General features: G+C 34.7%; 1 long non-coding RNA gene across 1 annotated transcript; it reads right to left on the reverse strand.

Moving 5' to 3' along the window:
- Positions 1 to 8142: 8142 nt before the first annotated feature.
- On the reverse strand, positions 8143 to 8628 carry LOC122078796. The gene is made up of 2 exons (XR_006140189.1): positions 8528 to 8628; positions 8143 to 8434 (listed from the first exon to the last, which is right to left on the reverse strand). It is a non-coding gene; the product is annotated as an uncharacterized LOC122078796 (long non-coding RNA).
- Positions 8629 to 12947: the final 4319 nt, after the last annotated feature.

The raw sequence follows: 12947 nt of genomic DNA on the forward strand, positions 1-12947 counted from the left end.
GTTTATTCATTCAATCTTATGTTATAGTTTGGCACACTTGATGTTATGGTAGAGCAGGGTATGCCCAGCCCAACTGGCAGTTTTGTCTTTGGGTTGGGCCTGGTTGTTTTTAATCTGAGCTAATTGCCCAGCCAAAACAAAAAACAAAGTATCAGGCCGTACTTAGGTCTTGGGCCCATTAAAATAAGTGGTTTTAATTTTATAAGATCTCCAAGGCTGTGTTTGGTAGCCAAGAAAAGAAAAAAGTACATTTTTTGTACTTTTTCCCTTGGTTAAGAATTTTTCTTTGCACTTGGTATGGCTTCACCAAGAGAAGATTCCCCTTTTCAAATTCAAAATTCCTCTTGTGAAATTTTCTTTTGCTCCTTTATAAATTTTCTTGCCAAAAACACAAGAAAACATGAGAAAATATGAAAATATAATAAGACAAAAATGAATGATTACACAATGATTTCCTATGTGTCTATCTCTCTTTTCAAATTCAAATTTTTTTGAATTTTTTTTTTTCTTTTCTTCTCTTGGTAACCAAACATACATACTCTTTTTATTTTCTCTCCATTTCTTCTCTTTTCTTTTCTTTTCTTTTCTATATTCTTTTTTCTTTTCTTTTCTTCTCTTGGCTACCAAACATAGCCTAAAGAAATAGTGAAGGGGGCCAGGATTGATGCTATGTTTGGTAGTCAAGAGAAGAAAAGAAAAGAAAAGAAAAAAAGAATATCGAAAAGAAAAGAAAATAAATGAAATGGTGAGGAAAAAAATATATATGTATATTTGGTTACCATTAGAAGAGAAGAGAAGAGAAGAAAAGAAAACTTTTTGTATTTTCTCATGTTTACTTGTGTTTTTGACACGATTTTTTTTTTTTTTAGCAAAAAAAAAACTTCACAATTCCCAATGTGAATTTTGAAATTGAAAAACTGAATCTTCTCTTGGTTAAGGGCATGCCAAGCACAAAGAGAACTACTTAAACCAAGAAAAAAAATATAAATTATGTACTTTTTTCTTTTCTTTTCTTCTCTTTGCTGCCAAACACATCCTAAGAATTTCACCTCATTATGGCTATATTTTGAGCATATTTATCTGTCCATGGACCAGTGGTTTCAAAATCAGATCTATGGCCAATCCCGATTCTAGGATTTTTCAGGATAGGAGTCCAGGATGGATCCTGATTCAAGATTCCAGGTTTTTAAACCCAACTGAAGATTAAAAATGCGCCATCACTTTTTTTGTGAAAAACACTAAATACCTCGTGTGAGTGGCCACAAGGAGGTAAGAGGAGTTGAACTCAAAACCACATGCTTCTTGAGGCAAAGATCCCTTGCCAACTCTGCTACCACCATGGGGTTTTTCTATATCTCTCTTCAACATTACAATTGCTTATCTAAAAATAATTCACCGATCTCAGCTCTCCTTGGGTATAGGTTATTCATAACCCGACCTAACCCTCAAGTTGGAATGTGAATAAGTGGACGTTCAACTTTTTAAGAGAAAATGATAATCCTCTTAACTAAGAGTTTTGGTAAGAATATCAACCACTTTCTATTCTATTGAACATAAACATTCTGTATTTGTCAGCATGAGCATGAAGATTTTTCACGAATCATAGGACAATCCATCTCAATATATCTTATTTGTTCATAGAAAACCGGATTTGTTAAATGTGTGTGGCTGACTCATTGTCACAATATAGATCCAAAGTCTTTTGAATGTGGTACCCCTAGGTCCATATGAATAAGTAACATAACCAGGTCGATTCACAAATTGCAGCAGTCATGGCTTTACATTCATTTTTAGCAAATGATTGGAATTACTTTATGAACAGTTTTCCTTCACCGATGGCTGAATGATGAAAGGTTCCTGATGTGAATCCCTTTCTGTCCATATCTCTCCTCCCCTTATCGTATGGTGTCAATGGGACACACTGAATGAGAATCCGTGGCCTTAGGAAATCTTCATGGTGTGAAATCCGAAATACAAACATTTAGGTGAGGTTCTCAAGGTTTTTCCATTGATTGACTTGGAACTTACACAACATAAATGATTGGAAATAAGTTCACCATCTTCAATATTCAATTTCAAATTTTGTTCCACGGAAAAATTAACTTGTTAGAATCCAAGTAAACATCTACTGCACTAAATCTAGGTATATTTTCTTTGAGATAGAAATATTTCTTTACTTGATTTACCAACCTCAATGTCAAGAAAAAAAATTAATAAACCCCAAATCAAAATGTGAAAGTGACTATAAAGAAATAATTTCAAAATATTGATATCTACTAGATCATTGCCGGTAATGATTATATCATCAACAAATCAAAACAATTGTTATGCTAGATCCACTCAAAGATACTAACAAGGAGTACTTTTGAGTTGTGCCAAGTCGGATGGATAATAACACCTACCCAAGGAGAGAGATGTTCCCGTGACTTATCTGATAGCAATTGTAATGTTTAAGAAAGAAATGAAAAACAAACCCTCATAATTCTCCCGTGAACGTAGGCATATTGTCGAACCATGTAACCTTTAGCCTTTAGTGTGTTTGATTCTTTCATTCTTCTCTTCCGTCGTTATCTATGGCTTGGGTTAGGACTTGTCCAACTTTCAAACATAGAGGGTGCACATAGATAGAGAGAGACAGATGCAGGAGATCATGGCGGTCATCATCCCTGGTTCCACAGTTTTGAGGAACTCATCAGTACTGGACCACTCATGACTCATCATGTGCGATGATGAGCTAATACATGAATGGGATGAATTTCTCATACAATGCATGTAGCCTTATGTGGTAGACCATAGGAGTTGTTGGTGTCTAATCTAAAAAGCTTGAGGTGGCTGCGAGGAATCTGGAAAGCAAACGTGCATGCAGCTCCCTCTCACTTTCTTCCTCCTCCTCTTAGCTAACTCTTGTGCCATGCTTAGATGCTTCTCTTGTCTGTGACAGTAATTGCATGAGCTACTTTAGGGTTTAGGGCTTATGCCTTTGTGGTTGTAAATGATATAGTTAAAGTGTGATTTGGGGTTCGTATTACCTATATATGCTACATCTTAGTGCTCTCTTGTTTAATTGAGACTCTCAATTCATGTTTCAAACATTTTCCTATTAGTGTGACTCATGGATTAGAAGGAAACTATAAAATTGTTTTCCTACAATAAAAGTGCGAAGGATTAAATAGGAGCATTATCGGAATTCCTACAAATTTTAATGGGGAAAAGATCATCACGATGATAGAGTGGGGATTCTTTCACACACTTTCTTACATAATAAACCATGGGGCCCATATTGACTCTCTTTCTTTCTCTCTTTTTTTGAACGAAAAAATCATACTTGATGAATCTGTCTCCCACACTTTCATTGGTGCAATTTGTCACTCTAATAGTGTGAGAAATTTGTCTCCCACTCTTTCATTGATTGCATTAGAAGTGATGTGGGAGTCACCCCTATCCAAGACAAGCTCTGTGAGAACACGTTGAAGTGGTATGGTCATGTCCAACAGAGATCTATGAATGCCCCAGTGAGGAAGAGTGATCATATTCAATTGGATAGAGCCAGAAGAGGTAGGGATAAGCCCAAAATAACTATTGATGAAGTGGTAAGAAGAGATATGCATATGATAGGGTTAGATCGTAATATGGCCACGTATAGAGTTTTATGGAAGACAAGGACCCGAGTTGCCGACCCCTTATAGGGCATGTTCTTGTGATGGTTTGACTTCTAAGTTTACCTAATTTGTATCTCACCTCACCCTACTTATGTTGTCCCTTTATAATGTTATTCCTATCTCGGATCCATGTAGCCGATCCCATTAAATTGGAATAAAGTTATGATTGTTGTTGTTTTTATAGGAGAAAGTTTTCGTCCACCCTTAATGAAATAAAAGTAAAACCATCTAGAATTATTATTACTCTGCCCCTATTGTAAGTAGTTGATATTACCCTCCCCTTTGCTCTAGATAACCATCTCAAGACACTCAAACCCATAGGCAATAGGCAAGAGATTCTTCATTCACTGTGGGTGAAGCAAAACGGCCTCCAATTATATTTTGGTTTTTAAAATGGATAGATATTTTAAGGCCCTCGAGAAAGAGGACTATCTTTTGGAAAGAAAGTTCATAAGACCCATTTTTCCTACACCCATAGTGAATGGAAATCTCTCCTTTTTTTTGAACTTTTTGCTTTTGATTTTACAAAACAAGTGAACAAAAAAAAAAAAAAAAAATTTGATATCCTTTCGAGAAACTAGGCAGTATACACAACCCATTCTCCTGGACAAGTCCCTAGTGTCTATCTTACCAAAAGGTCTTGAGTTCAAGTCTCCTAGTTCATACCTTCTCTCCCTCCTCATAGAATAGGTTAAATTAAGACCTAAAAAAATAAAAACCACTTCTAAAATAAGTATGTACAAAAATTAGAGGAATCTGCATCTGCTATAACAGGAACGCAGCTTGAGTTTAGGGACACATGCACATCATCAAGTGTTGGTGGTGTGGTCATTTGGGCTCCCCTTCCCCTCCCCAATCCCTTTCTTTTTTTCTCTCCCTCTGTAACCTACACTCTTCTGTTATGTTCGAGTGATTTGACAGATCAGGAGAGATGAGGCATCAGCTTCGAGTTGGGTAGTGTTATTGACGTTTTGGCAATTACTGCCCCTGACTTCAGACTACGTAATACCTATTATTGATGTTTCATTTGATTCAACAATTAAATGGCCTTTCTATACCTTAAATTCTAAGGAATCATTCTAAATTAATTGCATCTCTGTTGGAATGTGTGGTATAAAAGAAGAAGATATACTAAACAACCACACAGAAGACAGAGCAACTTAATCTGTAGATCCCAAGCTCTTGGTCTCCATTAATTTTCTTGTCAATCTCCCATTCTCTACTCTGATAGTAAGAACAAATGATTCTGGATCCAGAGAATGAAAGAGCTTTCTTTTCTCAGCCACCAATCAATACTTGAAACTTGAGAAAGGATGAATGGACAGCTTTGACTCATTAACAAGGCTTACTGATCCCATGTGGCTTGGAATATTTATAGGAGGTGTTTTTTGGGTGTATATTTGTCCTGTTATGAATTTATTTATGAGAAACTGCTTTACTGAAGAGTGCAGCGCATCAATAAAGGGGTTATTTTTCATTTCCTGAGTGGCGAGTCAGTCATTTTGTCCCTTCTTAATGTTTCTGGACGTAAGAATCATACTTTCCAACAGAAACAATTTTCCCTTTATTTATTTAAGAATTTTTTTTTTCTCTATCATGAAGAAGATTATAAAATAGATGTTCGAAGTATCCCTTCCTTCATTATAAAACTCATTCCACTCCTATCGTAACTCTTGAGGAAGGATACCTCCTTCAACGTGAGGTCACCGTGGATGAAGAAAAACCAACCCCTTTATTTATTATAAAGTCTTTTTTTATGGAATTTATTAGAAAACAAAAATGCTTACTTATACCCTTGACTATTATGTTATAGCCTAATCACAGGTGTGGCATATCCATTAATTATCTTTTTTCCCCCCACTTTTCTACAAGGTTTTTGATGCATGGGACCCATATACTACATATGAATACGGCTGTTAGGTAGCCTTGAAAGTAATAGCAATTGGGTCATGGTATAGTTAGGACCACAATAGGACAAAAAACCACGTGATTTCTTTTCAATCAACAGTTCCTGAAATAGTATGTTTTCCTAACTTACATAAATCGATACTTGTATGTTCAGCTACCACTAATACTAATAAAACTATTTCTGCCTAACCTACTTGCATTATTAATAATGAAAGATGTGTTTCATTATTTGCTGATTACATGATGACAGGAAAAACTTTTGAAACCAATGCTAGAGGATTTCTATATGGATTGAAACGAGCATACAATGATGGGTGGAATATAAGGGAGTTATGGAGCGGTTCGGAGGAATTGCATCACATACATATTGACAACACTACGACAACATGGCCTCGGAACGTAGTCCCTCTTTATCTCAATGTTCATAATTTTATATCTAATCTACATGCTCAGGCCTACAAACGAAGTAGTTCTACTCATGCAACTTGTTGCTACTAATATCATTACCAATCTCTCACACATAGACATCACTAATCTGAACATTGATGTACTTAGCCACATATATAATTATTGAATTATCTTTTCTTCTGATAAAGAAAATTTAACAATAATAATAGGGCAAAGATTAATCCAAACATTATAACTAAAGAAGGAATAATTAACAAGAAAAAGAGAGCCAAAGCAGTGTGAAATATTATGAAATGAAAAATTATGATACATGTAGCTAGTGCAACTCACCATCCTCAAATTTGGCGAATGAAATCAGGCGCAATTTTTGGGTCATTTTGGTCTTAACCAGAGGTCCCACATGAAAATTAAAATCCAGTCTTAATTAAGAAGCCAATTTAATCCCATTTACAAAAAATTATAATAAAGATATTTGATCACAAAATCACTAAGAAAATGAATCAACATGCAAGTTTTAGTGTATCTTGAGGTTATTTATTGGACTATTTATATATATATATATATATATTTCAATAATCAATCTAATTAGTTCATATATTTGAGACTTATATTTTATAACAAATGGAGACTGTGGAGATTACTGACGTGGCAAATATGATGCTAGGTGGACTTCTACATAGAAGACGTACTTATAACTATGTTTTGTTTCACCAGTACTTTTAAGTGACTGGGGAGGAGCTGAGCCCATTGTTTGTGGGATAGCACACCTAATCAACCAAGTAGGGTGCTATATATCATTATCATGCACCAAGCTTACAAAATATATGAATTGTTCATAGATTAGCTATATAGATAGTTAGTTTTGGCCAACTGATTATTGTAAATACCCACCCATTTATGTTCATATAAATATATATATGTTAAGTTTGTCTAGAATTCTTGACCGTTTTGAAGATTGACCCGATCCGACATATTTTGGTGGCGACCCGAATGGAAATTTTCTGAGATCTGTGATGGAATAGAGGGGTTGGGCCGATAGGCCCAAGCCCGGAGCCCATCATGATCTCTATGGGGTGCGGGGCTAGCCCCCTCGATATGGTTCGACCAGATGACTGTGACCCGATGGATGACCCGCATTTGGAGTATATATAATGTACTGTTGCTTGTTGAGAAAGTCATTGTATTTTAGGTTTTTCGAGCTAGGTTTCAGGGGAGTTTTTCCTCGCGCTGCTAGGTGTAATTTCTCTTCTACATAGTGAATCATTTTTTCTTCCCCGAGGACGTAGCACACCACCTGTGTGTGAATCGTTAAATCTCTGTGTTGTATGAATCTATTGTCTCTTTATTATTCGTGTTTCTTGGTGTTTGATCTTACAATATATATATATATATATACTATTAAAAGGGACACGTGCAAATGCACGTGGCTAAGAGAGAGAAAGATGTATTTCAATCATATATGATATCCATTGAAGCAATTAGTAATTTACGATGACTATTAAATTTCAAATAATGATAGACAATTACAACATATTTTTGGACAATCAATGGTAAGAGAGAGGCCTCTCTTTAGTAAAATGTCTCTCTACCTCTCTCTAAGAGATTTAGTTACAAGCTATCGAGGATGGGTTCTTTAGTTATGAATCTTGAATGTGAATGAAAACAACCTTGGAGTCTCTGAAGAGGGAACGACATTGACGCCCTTTCTTTTTAAGCTCTTTCTATTGCCTTGGTTACAACCAGAGAAATCGGAAGTTTAGAAGCTTGTTAACGGTAATGCAATCACAATCACCAATTTCATCATTGTGTAATAAAAAAGGATTTTCTTATAAGGTTCATAAAAACAACAATGTAATGCTTTCATGTAAGAAAGCATATCACAAAAATTGAAGATCAATTGAACATGATTGATAGACCTGCAGAACATATTAATTCTTTGTATTAATGGTTTGTTTGATAGTCTCAACTCTTTCTTTCATAGATTCCTTTACTTGGCAATTTGGGGTCACTTTGTTACAGATATCCAATGCTGAAGGGATCTCTTTTTAACCATGTCTTTTTTCAGACAGATCTAAAGGCAATCACATGTATCCAGTAATAAAAGTTAATCCATTAGGAATTATTAGAGCATCTAATGTAAGTCCTACGTGCTCAATTGAATCTTCAATTAAGCGATAGTTAATGGGAACTTGGGACTCAAAGAGAAGTAAGAGTTTGTCGGATTACATGAAAATAAAATAAGGGATACAATTGGAGATATCTCTGAATCTGAGATCCAACTAACTCTAAAGTGAAATCTGAGTAATTACAACCCTCAAATACTCAAAATATACAATTTAACAGATCCAGAAACCAAATTGATACCAAGTCACTATTACTTTTTTAAAACCAAAACCTCGCTAATCCCATATAAGAAATAGGAATCACAGGATCACATTATTGAAAGAATTTCTCAACATCTGCAAAAGAAAAATAACAACGTAAACATCAAAACCTACGAAGCAAGAAATCCTCAAAATAAGAATGAGAGAAGCAACGAAGCAAAATCCAACTAGTGGTGAGAGCCTTGATTGTCCCAGCGTGCCTTCATCTGAAATCCTTAAAGACTTCTTCAACCGATCGAGGATTATGAAGCCCTAAGGTCGTTTCATACTGAGACAAGTTAGAGGTAACCCAACATTAGATAGATAAACCCATAAAATTGAGATTACAGATTTAAGTAGATTCCCAATAACCTAAATATAAAAAAAAAAAAACAAACAAACAAATTTTAGAAGATAAGAAGTGCATTATAGGATCAAGGAGCGAAGACGAATACCTTAAATTAAATTATTAGATAGGAAAAGAAAAAGCTAAAGAATTGTATAAAAAACCTTACAATAGTTCATCTGGAGCCAAAGGAATAACAGAGAAAGGGAGCTCTTTGAGCTCTCTTAGTGCAGATTGTGGGCTTTGAGAGAGAAGACCAAGGAGGAGACACAACTCTCTGATTTTGTTACCTAATAAAGAGGAGAGAAGAGAGAAGATTTTATTTACTAATAAATAAGATAAGAGATTTAATAAATACATGGGGGGGAGAGAGATTCTATTTCCTATTGAATGAGAGAGAAAAGGGAAAAGGGAAGAAGGAAGAGGGAAGAGGGAAGAGTTTCTTTACTAATAAATAGGATAAGAAAAAGATTGGGAACATGTATGTGTGTGTGTGTGTGTGTGAGAGAGAGAGAGAGAGAGAGAGAGAGAAATACCGGACGTTGGGTAGAGATAGGAACGTGGGTGAGAGAGAAAAAAAATGATTTCTGATTTTGCTTTCTAATAAAGGGGAGAGAAGAGGGAAGATTTTATTTACTAATAAATAAGATAAGAAATGTATCAAAAAATTAATAAATACATGGGGGTAGAGAGATTCTATTTCCTAATGAAGGAGAGGGAAGCGTTTCTTTACTAATAAATATGATAAGAGAAAGATTTGGTGGAAATATTCTGAGCTAATATTGTAAGAGACAAAAAATTGAGAAATCCTGAGATATTGTAGTTGATTTTTTTGTCTTCTCTATGGTATATATAAGGAATGGTTCCATATAGTAAAAACCTTTAAAGTCGATGAAAGATCATTGAAAGATACCGTTTTTTGCAATAAATCTCTCCATAATTTTGTGCCTTTTTTTTTTTATCTCTTTAATACGTAATAATTATAATTAATGACACCCTTTTCTCCTCCACGTTTAGAAAGAGTGAGTGAGAGAAAGAGAATTATAGAGAGAAATACCCTTTGCTCCACGTTTAGATTTTGTAAGGGATGGAATCAGAAAGAGAGAAATAGAGAATTATGGAGAATTTATTATTATTATTATTATAATAATAATTATTATTATTTGGTATATCTCTCTCCATAATTGTTCATTCTATCCTCATTCTCCATAATTCTCTCTATTTCTCTCTCCACTCTCCCCCTTTCTCCTTCACGTTTAGAGAGAGAGTGAGAATTATAAAGTTTATTATTATTATTTGTTTCATCTTCCATTTTGAGGGGTGAGAGGATGAGTGGGTTTAGGGTTTATAATTATATGTCTTTTTAATACTCCACTTTTCCCCCTTTCTCCTCCACATTTAGAGAGGGAGAGAGGGAGAATTATAGAGTTTATTATTATTATTTGATTTATCTTCCATTCTTAGGGGTGAGAAGATGAGTGGGATTAGGGTTTATAATTATATATTTTTAATACTTAATAATTATAATTATATGCCTTTTTAATACTCCATTCTCCCCCTTGATCCTCCACGTTTAGCGTTTAGAGAGAGAGAGAGAGAGAGAGAGAGAGAGAGAGAGAGAAAGAATTATAGAGAGTTTATTATGATATTTGTTTCATATTCCATTTTGTGTTTTTTGTCATTTTGAAAAAGTATATCAAAGACAGGGATACGTACTTTTATATAGTAGTATGATATATTTGTCTTTTTTGCTCTTTTTGAGCTCCAGTTCATCTACCATGCATGTGATTGACATTTTTCTATCTTGATAAACTACTTAGGACCTTATCATCAATAATAATAATAATAATAATAATAATAATAATAAGCGAGAAAAAAAGTCTCGCCGAGATGATATGGTGGACTTGAATCCTTCACCATCTACTTGTGTGTATTTTCTTTTCTTTTTTTACTAAAGTGAAATTCGGATGCCATTCACACAGAGAGAGAAAGTTTATATCCATTGTAATATGAAAGAAAAATAAGTTTATATTAAAAAGGAGAGAGAGAGAAGAAATAGTTTTCAACAAAATTTTCGTCGGGAACAATCTTTTTTGGATAGTTTTTCTTCACCCACCACTATGATCTCATAGTAACTCCCCTAATATGATGAATGTTTGAAATGCCCTTGATTCTATCACGTGGAACAAAAAGCACTTCCTATTTAAGAGAAGAAAACTCTTCAACACCCATCAAAACACCAAAACCCATATAGATAAATTCTCATTTCATCCATGATGATGAAATGCTTGCTTTGCTGTGCACAAAGCCACAAATGTTGAAAGTACTTTCAAACATATCATGAATGAATGATATAATTCCTTCTTGAATTCTAAGGAGAATGAGAAACGGGGCTTCCTACATATCTACCACCATTGTCACGTTTAAAACTCTGCGTGTGTCCTGTGAAGTTGACAACCCTATTCTCTTATTTAGTGGTAATACTATTTCCCTATCTATCACGTAAATGGTTTTCCAAACTCTTCATAGTAACTCCCATAACATGCTTGACTACTCCTCACTTTCTTTTTTTTTCTTTTTTACTTATTGGGTTTACTTGTTTGGGATTCAGAATTCTCATTCAATCATTCTACACAATTCCTTACCTCATCATCACCGTCAAACACGTGTCTTGACATTTTTTTTTTGGGTCGGAACACCGGCTACTAAATTACCCTCTGAAAAAAAAAAAAAAAAAAATCCCCATCCAAATTGATGGTCCAAACTCATTCTCATTGGCCGTCATGTTGGTGTAGGCATGATTTTAGAGTATGGTATTGAAATAGGTATTGATCATCTTCAAAACTATTATGGTGTCAGAATGAATTGATATCGGAGTACTTGCGTCGGATAAAATACTCCTGCATTACGTTCAAAATGATTTTTTACTCTTTTACTCTTAGTCTATATCATTCAACTGATATGGTATTATTCAGATATCGAGATCGAACACTTGCCAAATCGATATGAATTGCTCTTATATCTATACATAAAACCATGGGTACAAGGGCCATGCGACCATATACCAAAGTCTTGCCCAAAGGAAAAATACAAAAAAGAAAGAAAAACCTTACTAGTTTTGCGTAGATAATACCAATGTGTGGGGCCAATGAAAGAATACTCCTGTGGAATCATGTGATACTATGCACGAGGCCAATGGAAAAATGCATAGAACCATCTATAATACACAAGGGGTAGAATGATTTTTTCACACCCATCCATGTTTGGCCGTAGGCAACATTAAATTGATGGGGTTATTTCTCCCCTTAAAAAAAAATATAGCAAGTAATAATACCCTTGAATATTGATTTTCAAATGGTACAATTCAGTGGGCTTTACCCTTCAGACCGCTTAGATGCTGAGAAAAACCATTGTACTTTGATAGGTTAAACTTGTGACCTAGTTTGTCGGCGGACCGGATTCCAAGCCTTTCACGTGTTGGACCAGTTCTTCAATGGACGGTACAAGTCCATAAAGCTGGGCCCCATGTCTGGAATCTTTGATCCCACACTATGAATTGAACTCCCTTTCTCCTAAAGAAAATGACTTCTGACCTTGTTAGTAAAAGAAAAAAAAAAAAAAAAAAGGATAATTGACCTGTGCTTTCTCCATTTTAATGTGGTTTGAAACTTGGAAGGTCCAAACCCTAAAACTGAAGTCATAACTCACAGGGGCAAGTTTTTCTTCTAAAGGAAAAGTGTTTCTATATATGAGGCAGAGTACTTTTTCTTAGGGGATGAAATGATCATCCTGCTCCTTATTGGATGCTTGGGTATACACTTCCATTGTGCAGGGCCATATGACTCGATAACATTCTCTCTCCTTTTTTCAAATTTCACGAAAGTATTTATTATATTATATGGTAAATAATATGTTTATTCCGACCATTGGATAGATATGATGTAGATCAATCACATATGAAATTTTATATACTAAATTAATTAAATATCCCACTTTGTATTACTATACATCACTTTGTATGTCCATACATGTGTACTAGTATTCTATACATTATTGTCTACTAAATCTCTAGGTTTTAGGTTGATTCGAATTAAATCTAACTCGATGATGATTGATTCCTTTGCCAATGTCATTTACTTGAATCTTGCTCTTGATAATGATGGCCTTTTTGCCTTACCCAAGGGGAGGATAGGGTTTACCACCACATTCATAGTGGTGTCCTTTTTCTTTTTCTTTTTTTTTTTGGTTTAATTTTTTTTTTTT

The sequence above is a fragment of the Macadamia integrifolia genome, chromosome 5, assembly GCF_013358625.1.
Source record: "Macadamia integrifolia cultivar HAES 741 chromosome 5, SCU_Mint_v3, whole genome shotgun sequence".
NCBI classification, from domain to species: domain Eukaryota; kingdom Viridiplantae; phylum Streptophyta; class Magnoliopsida; order Proteales; family Proteaceae; genus Macadamia; species Macadamia integrifolia.